The following is a 22129-nucleotide window of genomic DNA, read 5'->3' as shown; positions in this document are numbered from 1 at the left end:
ATGAGGCCTTCCCATTACTAACCCTGTAAGTAAAAAAAAATTAAGACAAAACACAGAAAAATTCTTTATTAAAAAAACAAAAAACCCTTCTCTCTCCAATGTTAACACCCAAAACACCCCTGCAGGTCCGGCATGTCACAGACACGACGCCCCACAACAGTCCTGGCACTGCTACATCTTAGGTCGCAGTCTGCAGTCATATTAGAAAACATGACTGCTCACTGGACTGGATTTTTCTCTGTGTTTTGTGTTTATTTTTTTTGACTTACATGGTTAGTAACGGAGGGGTCTCATAGACCCCTTTCCATTGCTAACCTTGAGCTGGATGACAGCTGTAATTTTTTCACAAATCACAGCTTTCATTAACCCCTTATATTACCCCTTATATTACCCTGATTGCCACCTCACCAATGCAATCAGGATGAACCGGGTAAAGAACCAGAATTGGTGCTTCTAACTCTCCTCTGACGCTCCTCACCATGCTTTCTCTGGTGCTTCTGAGCTGCATAGGCAGGCTCGTACGTCGACCAGCTGTGTGCTCATTAGTGATAGGACTAGCAGGAGTTAATTTCTTCTAGTCTGCTGGTTATCTTTTGGATCACATGTTTTGGGAGACCTATCACAGTTACTCTCCTCCTTTTTAACTGGGCGCAACATGGATCATGTCAGGGTAATCCCCGCCAGCTGTCGCAGTGAGCCTGTGGCAATCTCTGCACATGTCAGCTGATTTCAACAGCTGACATGCGTGCCTCCCAGGCGAGAGTGGATCCATGATCCACCTGCTCCTGTTAACCACTTACATCGTGCTGTCAAAATTTGCCAGCCCGATGTACATGCCCGCAGTGGTAACTGCGCACTCACCTGCCGCCATCAGAAGTCACGATGGTTGCTATGGTAGCACAGGGTCATGTGAATAGAATACAATACTGTAGCTATCATGAGTCACTTCCCCTCACTGCCGGCAGAACGTCATGTGTGAGAGGAGAGCAGGATTTCAGCAGATCTCAGCTGTACAGCTGTGAGCTACAGAAATGAACAAGCAATCATACTGCTGATACTTATAATCCCCTAGGCCTAGGGGGACTAGTAAAATAGAAAAAAGTTAAAGACAAAGTTTTAAAAAATTATAAAAAAAACTTGACGGTTCAAATCAACCCCTATTCGCCCCATTGCAAATTAAAGGGTTAAAAAAATTAAAATATACACATATTTGGTATCGCTGTGTTCAGAAATGCCCAATCTATCAAAATATAAAATCAAATAAAAAGATCAGTAAATGGCATAGCTGCAAAAAAATTCAAATCGAAAAAAAATTACGCTTTTTAGTCGCCGCAAGAGGCGATCAAAACATAGCATCGGCGCAAAAATAGCACTGTTAAAAACATCAGCTAAGACGTAAAAATTAAGCTGTAACTGAGCCCCATTTCATAAAAAATGAGAATGCTACAGGTGTTGGAAAATGGCGCAAAAAGTTTGCCAGTTTTTTTAGATAGCTTTGTGAATTTTTTTAACCCCTTACATAAAAGTAAACCTATACATGTTTGGTATCTACAAACTCAACCTAACGCATCACACAAACTCGTCAGTTTTACTTATAGTGAACATGTTGAATAAAATATTCCAATAACAATTGTGTGATCGCATTTTGTTTTGCAATTTTTCCACCCTTAGTTTTTTTTGCCATTTTCTAGTACACCATATGGTAAAACTCATGATTTCATTTAAAAGTACAACTCATTACACAAAAAACAAACCCTTATATGGCAATATTGATGGAAAAGTAAAAAGGGTACGACTCTTGGAAGAAGGGAGCAAAAAAAAAACAAAATGGAAAAATAGAAAATCACCCTGGGTGAAGGCGTTAAGATGGAGAAATTTATCTTACATCGACTGTAGTTTTTTTTGCTAAACTTGTCCATGTACTGTTGTGTCCAGTAATTGGTGATTTACTGCGTGTTGCTTGTTGCTTGGTGTGCTGTGGAATTTTTTCTGTCGCCTGGTTATTTCTCCCCTGCTCCCTGTTTGCCTCAGTATCATTTGTTGTCTGATAACTCTGTGTGAGCATGCTGGGTGATAGAGTTTTGGTTTCCCTTGTTTGTCTATCACTGTTGATGTATACAGGTTGCTGTCACAGCCACCCACCCCTCCCCCCGGTACAGGGAGGGAGGAGGGTATTAGGTCAGGGCTGGTCAGCAGCAGGCTCAGCTGGTGGCTCAGACATCCTCACCATCAAAGGTAACTCTGAGATAAGGGATAGCTAGGGCCTCAATAGTCTAAAGGCCAGTCTAGGAACCCCAGTCCCCGCTCTCCCCTGATCATCATGACAGAATCCATGTAGTTAGACCTCCAGTGATCAGTAAGCCATCACCTATTGTAATAAACCAAAGATTCACTTTACATTTAAGGCACCACTTTGTCATTTTTTTTTACATTTCAGTGGTGCTTTAAATCTATGTCTGCTCCAAGCGTTATACTCACCTGCTGACTCTTCTGTTTTCATGGCTTTTGTTGCTCTCTGGAAGCTTGTATTTGCATCTTTTTATTAACGTTTTACAAATTTTAATACAAGAAATACAAGGAATAAGCTTGCGACCTGCTGGCTGCTCCACTGTTACATGGAGTGAGCTGGAGATCACAATTCAATGACAATGGCAGTCTGATTCTGGCTTTATTCTGGCTCTCTTAGACTTGTATTAACAGCGTGTGACGTAACGTCTGAATCCCGGCCTGTTAGAAGTTACGGTCACAGGTTGGTGCTACAGGACTGGAGCGACACCAAAAAAGGTGGAAATGTGGGAGGGTAAGTGTAAAAGTAGGAGCAGAGGACTTAAGGGGGCTTTACACGCTACGATATCGTTAATGTTTTATCGTCGGGGTCACGTTGTTAGTGACGCACATCTGGCGTCATTAACGATATCGCAACGTGTGATACTTACCAGCAACCTTAAGCGACCTCAAAAATGGTGAAAATCGTTCACCATGGAGAGGTCGTCCCAAACTCAAAAATCAGTAAGGGTTGTTTATCCATGTTGTTCATCTCTCATGCGGCAGCACACATCGCTGTGTGTGACACTGCAGGAGCGAGGAACGTCTCCTTACCTGCCGCCGGCCACAATGCGGAAGGAAGGAGATGGGCGGGATGTTACGTCCCGCTCATCTCCGCCCCTCCGCTTTGATTGGCCGGCCGCTTAGTGACGTTGCGGTGACGCCGAACGTCCCCCCCCTTGAGGGAGGGATTGTTCGGCAGTCACAGCGCCGCCGCCGACCAGGTAAGTGCGTGCGTGACGCTGCCGTAGCAATAATGTTCGCTGCGGCAGTGATCACACGATATAGCATGTGCGACGGGGCGGGTACTTACACACTCGATATCACTAGAAATTGCTAGTGATATCGCTACCATGTAAAGCCCCCTTTAGGTTTAAAACACCACTCTAGCAGTAAAAAAAGAAACATGCTTGAGTGCTGCTTGAAGGAGTCAATTGCGGTTGATTTACAGACACCAATTTTTAAGTAACTTCCATTACTGATTCTCCCAGAATTAAAATTTTACCATTACATTTAAAAGCTATTTACTTCTTCCTTTTTTTTACATTCAGTTGAAATTAGAATGAAATTTCACTGATAAAATGAAAGACTGAATTTTTAAGGATGGTTTTAACTTAAAGACAACTTAACCTACTGTTAAACGAAAAAATAAATATGTTATATTATGGCGTGTTAGAAATCACACATATCGGAGACCCAGCCCTATAAGCTTCAAACACATATCCAGTTTGACATTATTGCAAAAACATTTATTACCATGTTCCTCACTTACAGGGAGGATATTTCCTGCTTAATTACTGAATCAGGAAATACCTGACCTAAGGTCATTGATATTATTTCCTTAGACGGAAAAAAAATAAAGATACAGACTTTGTGTTTGTTTAGTAATCTTTCTGAGTTCGCAGGATCGTTATCTGAAGGGTGGAAAAGTCCTGTTTTCAACTATGAGAATTAAGAAATAAAATGGTTTTCCAAGATGTCTTGAAGAAAATTTCTGTGTCTTAAAGATTTAAAGCAAAAGAGAAATAGAATAATGGCACTTTGGTCATTTACTATTAACCCCTTAACGTCCGCCGATACAACTTTTAACGGCGGCGGTTGAGGGTCCTTATTCCTCAGTATCGCTTTTTAATGGAGAAATAAGTGTATACCTTGGACCCGCAAGTGGAAATCCTGCAGGTGTCAGCCCTACATGACTGGTGATTGATTTTGGAACCGATGAACCCCTCAAATACCGCTGTCAATAGTGACAGTAATATCTAAGTAGTTAAACAGGGGTTAAAAGCCCCTCTAAAGCAGGATTGGCCACCTGCAATGATAATTGTGTGTGCTAATTGTTGCTGTGGGACAATGTCCACAATACGGTGGCTTGCAAGATCCAACTATTAGCTGGGTTTTACACTCTGTCACTGAGCGATTGACACTGATCTCCTGTGCTGCTGTACACGAGTACAGCAGTACATGAGATTACTGTGAGACTACAACTTATCAGAAAACTGGCCAGCAGCTTCCACAAATGTGAACACTGAACAGGCGCCAACCAAAAAAACAACATATCTACAAAAGCATATCCAGTGGCACTAAATAATAGCCAGGGACCTATCTGCCCAGACATGCAGATTTTTAATCGCACATAGAGGCATTTACAGTTAGGCTATGTTCACACGCGGCATCTTTATGTCAGTGGTTCTTGAGTGCATCAAAAATGCTCCAAAAAAGCACTGCGGCAAAAACACAACAAAAAAACGCACTGTTTTTACCGCATTTTTACCGCGTTTCGCCCAATGCATTTTTAAATCAAATTTATTAACTGGAAGGGCTCACAAATACTGGAAAAATGCAGAAATAATTGACATGCTGCATCTTCAAAAACGCAGCCAAGATACAGTCAACAAAAGATGCCCAGTGTGGACAGCAAAATAGAAATCTCATAGACTTTGCTGATAGAAGGAATGCATGCATTTTGATGCATCTTTGTGAGCTGAAAAACACACCAAAAACGCAGCAAAAGATGCCCTGTGTGAACGTAGCCTTAGGTTCCCGATATAATAAGATTACCTTGCTGCTGGTTATCGGGCTCACATGGATTGGCCAATACATAAGCTAAGAATCTCTTTTTGTCAATATTTCCAAAGCAGTAAGACTTAGGTCTTTTTACTCATTTTTCACATTAGCTATGTATTTTTCTCCTTTCTCCAATATTCTTATAGCAATAATGCAATGCCAATGTAGCCTTATATTATTGAGTGCCACTGGATATGCTTTTGTACCACAATGGAACTAAATGAAAAAAAATAAATAAATAAATGTGTAAAAAAGTAAAAAAAAAAACCAAAAAGCGCACACGAATCACGAAAACCTGTTTCGCCACTAAAAATGCAGGTTTTGTGTTCAAACAAAAACAAACAAGAAAATGTTTACATAATTGGTAGTGCTGCATCTGCAGTGACCCAATCTATGAAAATGTCATGTTACTTATTCCGTACAGCGAATATAGTAAAAAAATTAAATAAAAAAACATGCCAAAAAATGGCATTTCTTCATTATACTGACACTTAAAAAAGAGAATAAAAAGAAAATAAAAAGTCATATGTAAAAAAAAAGATAGAAATTCGTGCGCTCCCAAATCTTAATGCCCCCCTCCTTTTGAGCCCCCTCTGCCTAAACTGCAGTAAGCGGCCACATGTGTGGCATTATAGTAGTGGGGAGAGCGCATTTAATTTATGGGGTTCATGTCTCCAGAAGCACAAACTAGGCATAACGTATGGGGGTGCTACAATACAGTCAGGGCCAGAAATATTTGGACAGTGACACAAGTTTTGTTATTTTAGCTGTTTACAAAAACATGTTCAGAAATACAATTATATATATAATATGGGCTGAAAGTGCACACTCCCAGCTGCAATATGAGAGTTTTCACATCCAAATCGGAGAAAGGGTTTAGGAATCATAGCTCTGTAATGCATAACCTCCTCTTTTTCAAGGGACCAAAAGTAATTGGACAAGGGACTCTAAGGGCTGCAATTAACTCTGAAGGCGTCTCCCTCGTTAACCTGTAATCAATGAAGTAGTTAAAAGGTCTGGGGTTGATTACAGGTGTGTGGTTTTGCATTTGGAAGCTGTTGCTGTGACTAGACAACATGCGGTCTAAGGAACTCTCAATTGAGGTGAAGCAGAACATCCTGAGGCTGAAAAATCCATCAGAGAGATAGCAGACATGCTTGGAGTAGCAAAATCAACAGTCGGGTACATTCTGAGAAAAAAGGAATTGACTGGTGAGCTTGGGAACTCAAAAAGGCCTGGGCGGCCACGGATGACAACAGTGGTGGATGATCGCCGCATATTTTCTTTGGTGAAGAAGAACCCGTTCACAACATCAACTGAAGTCCAGAACACTCTCAGTGAAGTAGGTGTATCTGTCTCTAAGTCAACAGTAAAGAGAAGACTCCAAGAAAGTAAATACAAAGGGTTCACATCTAGATGCAAACCATTCATCAATTCCAAAAATAGACAGGCCAGAGTTAAATTTGCTGAAAAACACCTCATGAAGCCAGCTCAGTTCTGGAAAAGTATTCTATGGACAGATGAGACAAAGATCAACCTGTACCAGAATGATGGGAAGAAAAAAGTTTGGAGAAGAAAGGGAACGGCACATGATCCAAGGCACACCACATCCTCTGTAAAACATGGTGGAGGCAACGTGATGGCATGGGCATGCATGGCTTTCAATGGCACTGGGTCACTTGTGTTTATTGATGACATAACAGCAGACAAGAGTAGCCGAATGAATTCTGAAGTGTACCGGGATATACTTTCAGCCCAGATTCAGCCAAATGCCGCAAAGTTGATCGGACGGCGCTTCATAGTACAGATGGACAATGACCCCAAGCATACAGCCAAAGCTACCCAGGAGTTCATGAGTGCAAAAAAGTGGAACATTCTGCAATGGCCAAGTCAATCACCAGATCTTAACCCAATTGAGCATGCATTTCACTTGCTCAAATCCAGACTTAAGACGGAAAGACCCACAAACAAGCAAGACCTGAAGGCTGCGGCTGTAAAGGCCTGGCAAAGCATTAAGAAGGAGGAATCCCAGCGTTTGGTGATGTCCATGGGTTCCAGACTTAAGGCAGTGATTGCCTCCAAAGGATTCGCAACAAAATATTGAAAATAAAAATATTTTGTTTGGGTTTGGTTTATTTGTCCAATTACTTTTGATCTCCTAAAATGTGGAGTGTTTGTAAAGAAATGTGTACAATTCCTACAATTTCTATCAGATATTTTTGTTCAAACCTTCAAATTAAACGTTACAATCTGCACTTGAATTCTGTTGTAGAGGTTTCATTTCAAATCCAATGTGGTGGCATGCAGAGCCCAACTCGCGAAAATTGTGTCACTGTCCAAATATTTCTGGACCTAACTGTATATGGGGCAGACTATATGGGCACTAATTGGCACATTTGCAATTCTCTATGAAAAGAACGTGGTTTGGATGCTACAAACTAATCACTGTAGCCATAGATAAATTATTTGAGAAGTGCAATTTCTACAATGGAGGTCACTTGGCTGGTGTTTCTTCTGTTCTGGAACTTTATGGGCTCTCACATGTCAACCGCAAACTATTTTAGCAAAATCTGCACTCCAAAAACAAATAGTGCTCCTTCCTCCTCAGCCTTGCTGTGTGGCCACACAGTAGTTGCTGATGGCATCACCGTGTTCGGGAGAAAGAGCGCAATAACTTCTGGGGTCCATTTTTGTCTTTTAACCCTTATGTAACTGACATATTTGCAGTTAATATTTTTTTTTTACATTTTTACCACTAAAATGCTATACATACACTTCCCAATGTTATACAATTCCATGAGGCACTTGTGGGTTCAAAATACTCACTACACCCCTAGATCGCTAGCAATGTCACTTGTGAAAGCACCCGCCCCCGTCGTTTGTGCGTCATGGGCAAATCGCTGCCTGTGGCGCACAATATCGCTAGGACATGTAACACGTACTTACCTTCCTAGCGACGTCGCTGTGGGCAGCGAATAACCTCTTTTTTAAGGGGGAGGTTCATGCGCCGTCACAGCGACATCACACAGTGGCCCGCTAATAGAAGCGGAGGCGCGGAGACCAGCCGCATTACTGACATGCCCACCTCATTGCCGGGTGTCACACGTAGCGATGTGTGCTGCCTCAGTAACGACGAACAACCTGCGTCCAGCACCAGCAATGATTTTTTTGAAAATAAACGACGTGTCAACAATCAACGATTAGGTGAGAATTTTTGATCGTTAACAATCGCTCATAGGTATCACACGCAATGACGTCGCTAACGATGCCAGTTATGCGTCACGAATTCCGTTACCCCAACGACATATTGTTAGAGATATCGTTGCGTGTAAAGCCCCCTTTACTCTTCTTGTGAATTCAAATTTTTAGGCTAAAGTAATATTTTAGTGGAAAAACCCTAAACCCTACCTTTTAGTTTTCATGGCTCAATAAAATTCTGTGTAATTTGTGGGTTAAAAATACTCACCACACCAATAGATGAATTCATTATAAGTTTAGTTTGCCAAATGGGGGCAAATCCTATAGTCCCGTTTGCTTTCCGAGCTCTGATATGTGCCTAAACTTTAGTTTTTGAACATGTATGGGGTATTGCTATGTTCGGGAAAAATTGTATAACAAATTGAGGTCCATTTTCTCCTATTATTCATTGTCAAAAGTATACATCTTTGGCAAAAGTAACATTTTAGTGGAAAAAAATGTGATCATCATTTTCATATCCACATTTTAAAACGTTCTGTGAAGCACCTATGTGTTTAAAATGCTTAACACACCCCTAAATAAATTCCTTGATGGTTCTAATTTCCAAAATGTGATCACTTGTGTGTGGGGGAGGTGGGTTTCTGATGTTTTGGTATCTCAGGGGAATGCAAATGCGACATGGTGCTCACAATGTATTTCAGCCAAATTTGCTATCCACAATTACAATATTGCTCCTGCTTTTCTGAACCCTCCAGATTGTCCAAGCAAAACTTTTTGATTATATATGGGGTATCGTTGGTATCTTAAGAAAGTGGATAACAAACTGCGGGGTCCAATTTTTGGTGTTACCTTTCATAAAAGTGAGAAATTTGTTAATAAATCAACATATCTGAGAAAAAAAATGAACATTTTCAATATGATTATTAAATTCTGTGAAGTACCCGTTGGTTCCAAATGCTCACTATACTCCTGGATAAAATCCTTAAGGGGTCTGGTTTCCAAAATGGGGTCACTTTTGATGGATTTCTGCTGTTTAGGTACCTAAGCAGCCCTGGAAATGCAACATGGTACCCGCAATCTATTTTAACCAAATTTGTGTTCCAAAATTCAAATGCATTTCTTCCCTTTCTTCCCTTCTACTTGTCCAAACAGAGGTTTCCGACCTCATGTGGGGCATCAGTGCGCTCAGAAGAAACTAAGTAACAAATTTCAGGGTCCATTTGTTGGTGTTATTTCTTGTAAGAGTGATTAAATTGGGTCTAGTGCAACATTTTTAGGTAAAATGTACTTGTTTTTTCATTCCACTTTGCATTCATTCCTGTGAAGCACCTAAAGGGTTAATAAATGCCTTGGATGTTGTTTTGAGCAGTGTGAGGTGTGCAGTTTTTAGAATGGTGTCAATTTTGGGCATTTTCTGTCACCTAGGCCTTTCAAAGTCACTTGAAATATGGTGTGGTCCCTAAAAAATGGTTTTGTAAATTTTGATGAAAAAAATAGAAATTGCTGATAAACTAAGAAACCTTCTAACTTAATCAGAAAAAAAAGTTGGTTAAAAAATTGTGCTGATGTAAATGTAACATATGGAAAATGTTATTTAGCAACTATTTTGTGTGATATACCTCTATGGTTTAAGGGTATAAAATGTAAAATTTGAAAATTGCAAAATTTTTAAAATTATTGCAAAATTTCCAAATTTTTTTCACAAATGAACACAAAATGTATCACCCTAAATTTACCACTATCATTAGTTACAATATGTCACACAAAAATTTTCTCAGAATTACTGGGATCTGTTGAAGTGTTCCAGAGTTATTACATCATCATCAAGTGACACAGGTCAGAACTGTAAAATTTGGCCTGTTGTTCAGGTCAAAATTGTATCTGGTATTAAGGGATTAAATGTATTGATTATGTCTATAAATCACATGAGGACGCATAACGGTACATCAAACATTTGGTCACGCCAATGTGATACCCCAGAGCTATGGGGTACTCGGTCCCGGGCCGTATATGTACGGGGATGCTTGGTCACTGTTGTATAATGGCCGATGCCCGATTCCATGACCCTGGGGGTCACTTTTAAAAGGGGATTATATACAGGGGATTAAAGAGTTTATATCATGACGCCACTTGTGGGTTGCGGTTATAGTGATGGAACCGCCGCTGCACAGTCTGTTACCACTTGGGCTGATGATGATGGCAGCCTGGATGTTAGGCCTTCTGTAAGTAGGGCCGGGCCCCAAGGAGTGAATGGTGGGATCCGGCGCAGAAAAAAGGGAGGCCACACGATGGGGATGCAGTGTAACTTCTGATTTTACTCACAGTGGTGTTGAGCTGAGGCTCTGAGGACGGCTGGTTCAGACCCCTGGTCCCTTTTGTCCCAATGCTGGTGTGGTAACCTGGTGGTCTCTTTCCCTGGCACCTCTCACTGGTTGGTGGGACCCCGTAGCTTGGAGCGTTTGTGGGTCTTTTATTGTCTGTCGGCAGTCTCTCATCTATACGGCGGACAGTGCGAACCCTGTAGGGTCGGTGTTCTGTTCCGGTCCCTGGCTCAATCTTTACTGCTGGTGCCCCCTAATTCTTGGGTCAGTGAGGTCCATGAAGGTCCTCTCACTGTGCAGGTATTTGTCAGGTTGCCTGAAGTTGTCGCCTAACCTAGGGCCCTGTGCCCCATCGGTGCTCTGGTTCCAGGGGTACCTGGCTGTACCCTCCCTGGTAACCACTCTCCTCCACCACCTAGGTCACTGTTACACGACCTCATCTGGAGACACGTCCGTCCCCTTCAACTGTCACTACCGGACTCCCTACGTTCTTACTGTCTCTTGGTGTCTGTATGTCCCCTCCCACCGGGTTGCCGCCTAGTGGACTATACTGGCTCCACATCAGGGTGGCCATCCATTGGGTCCTGGACTAGTCAGTCATCCCTAACTGGGAGTGGGAACTGGGGATGTTATGTGTTTTGGTGGTACGGGCTCTGGTCTTCCAGGTCCCTGGGGGTAGGCCCTGCATTTTTGTCAGGATGCATTACCTAATAGTGCCCTGATGGGTTCAGGGGCACTACACCAATGTTGTACTGAAGCATTCTCATTTTGCATATGATTTTTGCATTTGCATTTTCATTATGTGTATAAAATTTGCCTAGATGGCGATTACATGGAGACGGCTGGATATCAAGGTGTAAAATCTAAGTGATCAGATGATAATCAGATGATAATCACTCTTTAACTGATGCATGGGGATGTGTATTTTTTTGCAGAGGAATTCCTAGGTGGCCATCTCCAGATAGGTTAATGAATGGCAGCTGAGATGCAATAATGGGATAATGTGATCAGAATAAAAAAGGCCAATTATCATAATCTGTCAGAATATGGTTGAATGAGAGGCAAGGATGAAAACAAACAGAAGTAAGTAAATCCCAAAACAAAAATAAAAAGTAATTAATCAAGTGAGATGAAAAATATAGTCAAAATTAGCAGGGTCAATAGTTTAACTTTTTGCCAGAGGGATGGGGGATGGCCAACTTTCATGTGAGCATGTTTATGGTGATCTAAGCTCATTTAAGTAGAATTGTGGTGGGTCTGGACAAGGGGCCAACATTTTGTTAATATTGAACTTCTTTATACTTTTTATTTATAAAAAAAAGATCATTGCGCCATGAGTAGATCTTGATTAGCATCTGTTTCTGGCGAGACTAGTTCCCTCATACATCGATGAGAAAGGAAAATAAAACAGTTATGGGTCTTGGAAGGAGAGAAAAGAACAAAAGCACAAAATTTGAAAATCAATATGTTGGCAAGGGTTTAAGGATTGGTTGCAATATTAAATAAGCAACATCATAAAAAAAACCTTCCTATTAAATAATATATCCATCTCATATGACCATCATCCCATTACCTTCACAAGCAATGAAACATTCAATGTTTGAAGTATAGACCTTTAAAGGGAACCTATCAGCAAATAAAAGGGTATTTACTTGCAGCCATACTGGTAAACTGCAAGCAAATACCATTTTAAATGTGCAGCAAGGAAAACAGAAAAATTAATGTAGAGAGACAATTCAGTTATATTTTCCCTGCAGCTGCTTGTTTTCAGTTATCGAGGTGGCTATCGGAGCAGTGAACAGTCACCGCTCACTATTCAGTGAGCATATACTGTATAAAGGGAACCTGACAACTGATTCATGCTGCCTGATCCACGAGAAACATGTATCAGAAAAGCACAAGGAGTTTCAAGCATGTATCTGACACTGGCTGTATGACGTAAGCCACATACTGTATATTTGACTATGATACTCTGCAGTGTGTCAGAAAAAAAATACTTTTAAAGACGGACAGGGGCAAGCCGCACAAGTGACAAGACAAAAAGGAAATATGTGAGTCACTAGCAGGAGGCAAGGGGAAGTCTCTGGGATTACCAGGAACATGTTGAGAAAAAAAGACGAACGTTAACTGCGAAAGATTTAATAAGAATTAGTGATGAGCGAGTACTAAAAAGCTCGGGTGCTCGAAGCTCGGGCCGAGCCTCCCAAGATACTCGTGTACTCGGCCCGAGCAACGAGCCCAATGTTATCCTATGGGAGACCCGAGTATTTTTGTGAAATGACCCCCCGGCAGCATGGAGAAACCCTAAAAATGTCACAAAAGTCTCAGAAGAGTGCTCAAATGACATGGCAACAGCATGGGGAAGACCCCTTGAAGCATTTATCACTGAAAAGTCACAGCTGTGAACAATTTTGTCCGCGTTTTACGCCATTTTTACGGACTCACCAGAAAACCTTCCAAAATGACCCCAAAATGATTTTTCATGGCGGAAATGTTAAGGGCACATACCCAATAGTGAGATAGAGCTGGTGTATGTTACTTTTTGAGATTAATACATGAAAGATTTTACGTGAAAACATTGTGTGGCACTCCGATGTCCCTGAGAAGAGACGTACATGAAGGCCTCTTGAGTCTAATGTGCCCATTTTGAGGAAGTGAGTCTTTGTAGTATTTTCCTTTGCCAGGGCAGTCCAAAATTGTGAGGTTCACCAATGCCCCTGCATACAGACGTGCATGAGGGCCTGTAAACCTGAAGTGCCCATTGTAAGGAAGTGGGTCTATTGTAGTATAGCCCTTAGGCAGGGCAGCCAAAAATTGGGAGGCTCCACATTGTCCCTGGATAGAGACGTGCATGATGGCCTGTAAACCTGAAGTGCCCATTGTCAGGAAGTGGGTGTATTATAGTATCGGGTCGGTGCACGGTGCCACACAAAAAGGTCAGGTTAGGGACCCACTCAAGAGGTTTGCCGTGACGTGGCAGTGGGCTTAATACAATCTGATCAGAATGGTAACAAAAGAACCTCATGTTCTATTACATTTTTTGCCTAGCGGCTTTTAGATCATTGTATTTTTGGGATGTGCGATCCATGTCTTTTTCTTTATAGTATGGTATTTATATCAGTCTATCCCCCTCTTTTTTTTTTGCTTGGATCTGCACTCTCCCCCATTTGGCACAGGTGATTTTAATCAGCAGGAGACTGCAAGAGGGGTCAGCCTTCTTTTTGCTCCCAGTTCACATATGGGAGCCAGTGGGAGGTGAGTGCACAGCTCCTCTCACTGTGTGTTGGTGCTGTGTGGTGGCTGCTGTTGTGGTGGTGTGGTGTCGGTGGGGCGGCGCGGCCTGGAGCCTTGGGGGCTTTGCCTTGCAGCATGGGTGCTGTGAGGCACCAGGTCGCCCGCCCTGCTGGCGCTTTGTCGCTGCGGCGGTGGTCGGTGCACGGTGCCACACAAAAAGGTCAGGTTAGGGACCCACTCAAGAGGTTTGCCGTGACGTGGCAGTGGGCTTAATACAATCTGATCAGAATGGTAACAAAAGAACCTCATGTTCTATTACATTTTTTGCCTAGCGGCTTTTAGATCATTGTATTTTTGGGATGTGCGATCCATGTCTTTTTCTTTATAGTATGGTATTATAGTATAGCCCTTAGGCAGGGCAGCCAAAAATTGGGAGGCTCCACATTGTCCCTGGATAGAGACGTGCATGATGGCCTGTAAACCTGAAGTGCCCATTGTAAGGAAGTGGGTCTATTGTAGTATAGCCCTTAGGCAGGGCAGCCAAAAATTGGGAGGCTCCACGTTGTCCCTGGATAGAGACGTGCATGATGGCCTGTAAACCTGAAGTGCCCATTGTAAGGAAGTGGGTCTATTGTAGTATAGCCCTTAGGCAGGGCAGCCAAAAATTGGGAGGCTCCACGTTGTCCCTGGATAGAGACCTGTTAGGTTCTTAGTGCCTCCGTGCTTGCATTTAAAAACCGCACGTGTGTGCCTGTTGGTGGCAGCTTTCCGCTGCATTTGTGTGAGTTTTGCAAAAACTTGGATATAACGCACAAGTCTAGTGAATACACATCAGCACAGCATTGCAAAATGCGCAAGGGCGTTGTCAACGAACAAGGAAGTGGACGTGATGGTGGTGCAGGCAGAGACCGAGGTTGTGTGCAAGCTCTAATTTCGCCACAACAAAGGGCCACATCTAGTCGCTCGCACGTCCTGTCCCAAATTCTTGGGGACCGCAGCAGTACACCGCTCTTGAACCAAGACCAGTGTCAACAGGTTGTTAGTTGGATAGCGGATAATGCTTCCAGTCAGATTGGCACCACCACAAACACTCTGTCTTCCACACGGTCAAGTGTCAGTAGCCGTGATACTGCACCGCACATTTCAGAACCTGATCCTCCTTCCTACCACCAGGCCGAGTACACGTCCACGGACATTACTGATCCCACACTTGGACACTCGGAAGAGCTGTTCGTTCACGTTTCCATTCACAAATTCTGGCCTCTCGCCAGCTCCTGTTGAAGTGGGCCATGACGAGATTGTATGTACAGATGCCCAAATATTTGAGCAGCCACGTTCTCACGAAGTTGGCAACGTGTCTCAACAAGGGGTGGACGATGATGAGACACAATTGTCAGGAAGTCAGGAGGAGGAGCAGGGTGCGGAAGAGGAAGACGACGTGGTGGATGATCCAGTAACTGACCCAACCTGGCAGGAGGATATGCAGAGCGAGGACAGCAGTGCACAGGGGGAGGGAGGCGTAGCATCCCAACAGGCAGTAAGAAGCAGAGTGGTGGCCCCAGGCAGACGTCAGGCAACTGTTCCCCGGAACAACACGACACAAGGTGCCTGTACAAATGTTAGGTCTTCCCGAGTCTGGCTGTAATACTATTGTATGTATTGAGGATTTCGATTGCGTTAGGGCAATGACAACCAGAGACGAGTTCTTGGTGCAAGACGTTTATAATATGCAACCAGCAAATATGTACATAAACGGAACAAAAACACAGTAGAACATAAATACAGGAAATACCTTCCAGGGACGGAGCGAAAGGGAATTCCCGGGACCGCACACCGGACTCCCCCAGGGAGACCACCAAGAGCGAACCCCTATACAGGGACTGTCTGGCAATCACCCCAGAAGCCCTAAATGCGCAGCAGCCGGGACACAAAAGGGCAATAGGTAAGTCCAAAAATGTCCGTACGTGATGTGAGTCCAGAGTGGTATTAAACGGAAGGAACCGGGCAGAAGTGCCGACCAAAGACGGCAAACGGAGTCCGGGCACAGCTAGATGATACCAGATGAAGTCCAGAGTCGGTGTCGGTTGTTTTCCAAGAGGATCCGAATAACAATCAGGAACCAAAAGCAGCAGGGCAGGAGCACATAGGAAGCAGTATACTCAGGCACTGGACTAAGCTTTAGGGGCGGCTTTTAAACAGATGGACAGGAAGTAGGGCAACAGAACAGAAAACTCCATGTTAACAAAGGGCAAGCTCTTTCAAAAGAAAACTGGAAAACCCGGAACTCTGACACTGGCAGTTTTTTAAGTTGGCTCCAGATGATTCTAAAAAGGCCATTTGCAACACCTGCCATGCCAGCATCAGCAGGGGTACCAAAACTAGCAGCCTGACCACCACCAGCATGATCAGGCACATGTCAGCCAAGCACCCGACTTTGTGGGAAGTACAACAGAGTCGAGGAGCAGTGCTTGCTGATGTCACTGCTACGTCTTCGCTGGTTGTGCATGCGAGCCAATCCCCTGTCCATGCTGCCTGCGAACAAGCCTCCTCCACTCCTGCACCTGCAGTTGCCTACGCAGAAAGAACACCATCATCAAGCACGTCCTTGTCCCAGCGCAGCGTTCAGTTATCCATTCAGCAAACCTTTGAACGCAGGCGCAAATACATTGCCAACACCCCACATGCCACAGTTCTAAATGCTAACATTTTGCGACTGCTTGCGCTGGAAATGTTGCCTTTTAGGCTGGTTGAGACAGAAGCATTCCGCGACCTGATGGTGGCAGCTGTCCCACGTTACTCGGTCCACAGCCGCCACTATTTCTCCCGGTGTGCCGTCCCCGCATTGCATAACCACGTGTCACAAAACATCACACGTGCCCTGAACAACGCTGTTTCAGCCAAAGTCCACCTAACCACAGACACGTGGACAAGTGCATGTGGGCAAGGCCGCTACATCTCGTTGACGTCACACTGGGTTAATATTGTGCAAGCTGGGACCCAGTCTGAGCGAGGGACGGAACACGTCCTTCACACACCAAGTTTTGCAGGCCCTACCTCAGTCAGGGTTTCACACACACTCTACAGCTCCAGAATGTCATGCCCCTCAGCCTCCTCCTCCTCCTGCGCATCCTGATCCACTTTACCCTCCACACCAGTCCCAAGCTGGAAGTGTCGCGGGCGGAGGAGGGGACGGTGCGCTCTCCCACTGCTCGGGTCCGGCTGACGCTGCTCTACGGCTGCTGCTGCTCGTTGGCTCGAGCGATGGCCGGATCCCGGGGACTCGAGCGGCGCTACTCGCCCGTGAGTGAAAAGGGGTGGTTTGGGTTTTGGGGATATTGTCCGTGACGCCACCCACGGTTGTGGTGATTGTGTGGACACCACCGCTGCTCTGGACGGGGATCCCGGGAGCCTGTGACAGGGAGCAGCTTTGTTGTTATTTCTCCCCTCCGTGGGTAGGGGGGTTGGTTGTCCCGGGGCCTGGTGATGGGGTAGAGATGGATGACAGGCGGGTTGCGGGGCCTGATGAGGTGCAGGGTCGCAGGGGCAGCGCTGTGCCGCACGGCACGGAGGTACTCACTCAGCCCAATGATGATGACACAGTTCACGGTAAAACAAGTGGCTGGATGGACGGGTCACTCGGACGGCTGCGGTTGTTCCTCCCTGCAGGTTAGTGATGACTGTCTCTCCCTGCACCTAAGTTAAGTGTTGGTAGTGATGGTTTCCCAACGGTAACCCGCTCCCCGACCTGGATATGGGCCGGAGGAGCCCCTTTTGCCCACAGGCGCTGGCCCTGGGAGACGGTTGCCCTTGGTGGTGGCGGTGTCTCCCCTTCACGGTTGTACGGTTGCCTTCTATCTGGACTTGGCTGTTTGGAAACCCTGAGGTCCCCTTCACTAACGGATTTGGCAAATTCACGGCGACACCAAGCCTTGCCGGGATCCGAAAGTCCTCTGCCAATGGTGCTGGCTTCTCTTTGTATACCGGTCCGGTACGGCCGGGTCACCACCCGTCCACGGTCCTTACGGCAGACTCCAATCGGCCTCCACTGCAGACGGTCACCACATCCTGCCAACCTTGCTGTCCTGTCCGGGCCACACACCCGGACCAACTTCAGGCTCTTTGCTGTCACTTTTCTCCTCTCTACTACTTTCCTCCTTCCACTTCCTTAGCTTAACTCTCACTGCCTGTGTTTTCCCTCCTCCTCGGTGGGTGGAGACCAACCGCCTGGCTCCACACCCTGGTGTGGACAACAGCCCCTGGGGAAGGCAACAAGGATTTTGTGTTTTGACTATGATATGCCTGCAGGGAGTGTGGGGTGTTTAAGTGTTGTGCTCTGTGGCCCCTGGCTTGTCCAGGGCGACACAGAAGCACTGCAGCACTGCCTCGGCGAAGCGGCAACAGGCAGTGCTGAAGCTAATCTGCATAGGTGACAAACCCCACAATGCAGAAGAGGTGTGGACAGCTCTGAAACAGCAGGCAGATCACTGGCTCACAACTCTGAACCTAAAGCCAGGAAAGGTCGTGTGTGACAATGGCCGGAACCTGGTGGCGGCTTTGAGGCGAGGCCAGCTGACACATGTTCCATGCGTGGCCCATGTGCTCAACCTCGTGGTTCAGCGGTTTCTAAAGTCATACTCAGAGCTGTCTGATCTGCTGGTAAAAGTTCGCCGCCTGTCTGCACATTTTCGAAAGTCACCTACTGCTTCAGCCGGCCTTGCCGGCTTAAGACGCCGTTTGCATCTTCCGGCACACAGACTGGTGTGTGATGTCCCCACGCGTTGGAATTCAACTCTGCACAAGTTGGTCAGGATATGTGAGCAGAAGAGGGCAGTTGTTGAGTACCTGCATCACCTAAGCCGTCGGGAAATGGGTCAAACTCCACACATAACACCTGAGGAGTGGAGATGGATGTCCGACCTATGCACCATCCGCCAAAACTTTGAGGACTCCACCAAGATGGTGAGCGGCGATGACGACATTATTAGCGTCACCATACCGCTTCTCTGCCTTCTAAAATGGTCTCTGCTCAAAAAACAACCATGATGCATTGCAGGCGGAGCGCGATGAGTTTGAGCAAGAAACAGTAGTGGGTGTGGGTGATGATAACACACAGCCCAGCCTCGTCTCATCACAACGTGCAGTGGAGGACTATGACGAGGAGGAGGATGAAGACATGGAGCAACTCTCTGGCCAAATTGAGGATATGACATGCAGTCATATCCTCGGTTCAGCGTGGCTGGCCAGAGGACAGGGTAGATGTTGAGGAGGAGGAGGAGGAGGACAGCATGTTCAGTCATCGTGTTGGTCAGGATACTGAAGTGATGGCTGTTAAGAGTCTGGCACACATGGCTGACTTTATGGTAAGCTGCCTGTCTCGTGACCCTCGCGTTAAGAACATCTTGGCCGACAATCATTACTGGTTGGTAACACTGTTAGACCCACGCTAAAAGGAGAACTTTATGTCTCTTATTCCCGAGGCGGAGAGGTCAGGCAAAATGCAGCAGTTCCAGAAGGCCATAGTCACGGAAGTAGGCAAAGCATTCCCCTCACAAAACGCTAGCGGCATAGGTCAGGAATCAGTGGACAACCAAGGCGTACAGCCGAGAGGGGCACAAGTCCAATCCGCCAGAGGTAGGGGAACAGTCTTTAAGATGTGGGACAGTTTTCTCAGCCCCTCACATACCACAGCCCCTGAGGTGCGGGGTAGTGCCACAAGAAATCCTAAGTTTGGCCAGATGCTCAAGGAGTACCTTGCAGATCAAACAACTGTACTCCGACATTCCTATGTGCCTTACAATTAATGTGTATCCAAGCTGGACACGTGGCATGAATTGGCTCTCTACGCCTTGGAAGTCCTGGCCTGCCCTGCCGCTAGCGTTTTGTCAGAGCGTGTTTTTAGTGCCGCAGGTGGAATCATTACAGATAAACGCACCCGCCTGTCAACTGTAAATGCTGACAGGCTGACTCTGATCAAGATGAACAAGGGTTGGATTTGGCCAGACTTCACCACACACCAACAGCAAATGACAGCGGAATTTAAAGTTTGTAACGGGAATTTGCCATGTACCTCCACTCACCCATGGTAACACACTTCTGGACTTTGGCTAATCGCTGGACTGCTCCTCCTTCTCCTCATGCGCCATCATGGTGACCGTTACAATAGTTAAGCCGTTGTTTCAGGTATACCCCCAGTGGTAAATTTTTTCGCCCATTCTTTCTGAATGGGCATTACAACGACAGGAGACCCGCTCCTTTGCAATGGGAACAATGTTTTGAGGCCCTCATGCACATCTCTATCCAGGGACAATGTGGAGCCTCCAAATTTTTGGCTGCCCTGCCTAAGGGCTATACTACAATAGACCCACTTCCTTACAATGGGCACTTCATGTTTACAGGCCATCATGCACGTCTCTATCCAGGGACAATATGGAGCCTGACGCTGCCACCGACTGCCACACACGTGCTGTTTTTAAATGCAAGCACGGACGCAATAAGAACCTAACTGGTTTTTAGGAGCGACAATTACTGAGAAGTCTGACACTATCAGACACTGCTGACTGACGTGTATTATACACTAGACTTGTGCGTTATATAATAGTTTGTGCAAAACGCGCACCTGTACGCTGCCACCGACTGCCACACACGTGCTGTTTTTAAATGCAAGCACGGACGCAATAAGAACCTAACTGGTTTTTAGGAGCGACAATTACTGAGAAGTCTGACACTATCAGACACTGCTGACTGACGTGTATTATACACTAGACTTGTGCGTTATATAATAGTTTGTGCAAAACGCGCACCTGTACGCTGCCACCGACAGACACACACGTGCTGTTTTTAAATGCAAGCACGGACGCAATAAGAACCTAACTGGTTTTTAGGAGCGACAATTACTGAGAAGTCTGACACTATCAGACACTGCTGACTGACGTGTATTATACACTAGACTTGTGCGTTATATAATAGTTTGTGCAAAACGCGCACCTGTACGCTGCCACCGACTGCCACACACGTGCTGTTTTTAAATGCAAGCACGGACGCAATAAGAACCTAACTGGTTTTTAGGAGCGACAATTACTGAGAAGTCTGACACTATCAGACACTGCTGACTGACGTGTATTATACACTAGACTTGTGCGTTATATAATAGTTTGTGCAAAACGCGCACCTGTACGCTGCCACCGACAGACACACACGTGCTGTTTTTAAATGCAAGCACGGACGCAATAAGAACCTAACTGGTTTTTAGGAGCGACAATTACTGAGAAGTCTGACACTATCAGACACTGCTGACTGACGTGTATTATACACTAGACTTGTGCGTTATATAATAGTTTGTGCAAAACGCGCACCTGTACGCTGCCACCGACAGACACACACGTGCTGTTTTTAAATGCAAGCACGGACGCAATAAGAACCTAACTGGTTTTTAGGAGCGACAATTACTGAGAAGTCTGACACTATCAGACACTGCTGACTGACGTGTATTATACACTAGACTTGTGCGTTATATAATAGTTTGTGCAAAACGCGCACCTGTACGCTGCCACCGACAGACACACACGTGCTGTTTTTAAATGCAAGCACGGACGCAATAAGAACCTAACTGGTTTTTAGGAGCGACAATTACTGAGAAGTCTGACACTATCAGACACTGCTGACTGACGTGTATTATACACTAGACTTGTGCGTTATATAATAGTTTGTGCAAAACGCGCACCTGTACGCTGCCACCGACAGACACACACGTGCTGTTTTTAAATGCAAGCACGGACGCAATAAGAACCTAACTGGTTTTTAGGAGCGACAATTACTGAGAAGTCTGACACTATCAGACACTGCTGACTGACGTGTATTATACACTAGACTTGTGCGTTATATAATAGTTTGTGCAAAACGCGCACCTGTACGCTGCCACCGACAGACACACACGTGCTGTTTTTAAATGCAAGCACGGACGCAATAAGAACCTAACTGGTTTTTAGGAGCGACAATTACTGAGAAGTCTGACACTATCAGACACTGCTGACTGACGTGTATTATACACTAGACTTGTGCGTTATATAATAGTTTGTGCAAAACGCGCACCTGTACGCTGCCACCGACAGACACACACGTGCTGTTTTTAAATGCAAGCACGGACGCAATAAGAACCTAACTGTTTTTTAGGAGCGACAATTACTGAGAAGTCTGACACTATCAGACACTGCTGACTGACGTGTATTATACACTAGACTTGTGCGTTATATAATAGTTTGTGCAAAACG

This window comes from Anomaloglossus baeobatrachus, chromosome 3 (assembly GCF_048569485.1).
Source record: "Anomaloglossus baeobatrachus isolate aAnoBae1 chromosome 3, aAnoBae1.hap1, whole genome shotgun sequence".
NCBI lineage: Eukaryota > Metazoa > Chordata > Amphibia > Anura > Aromobatidae > Anomaloglossus > Anomaloglossus baeobatrachus.
Note: the sequence above shows the minus strand (reverse complement) of the source record.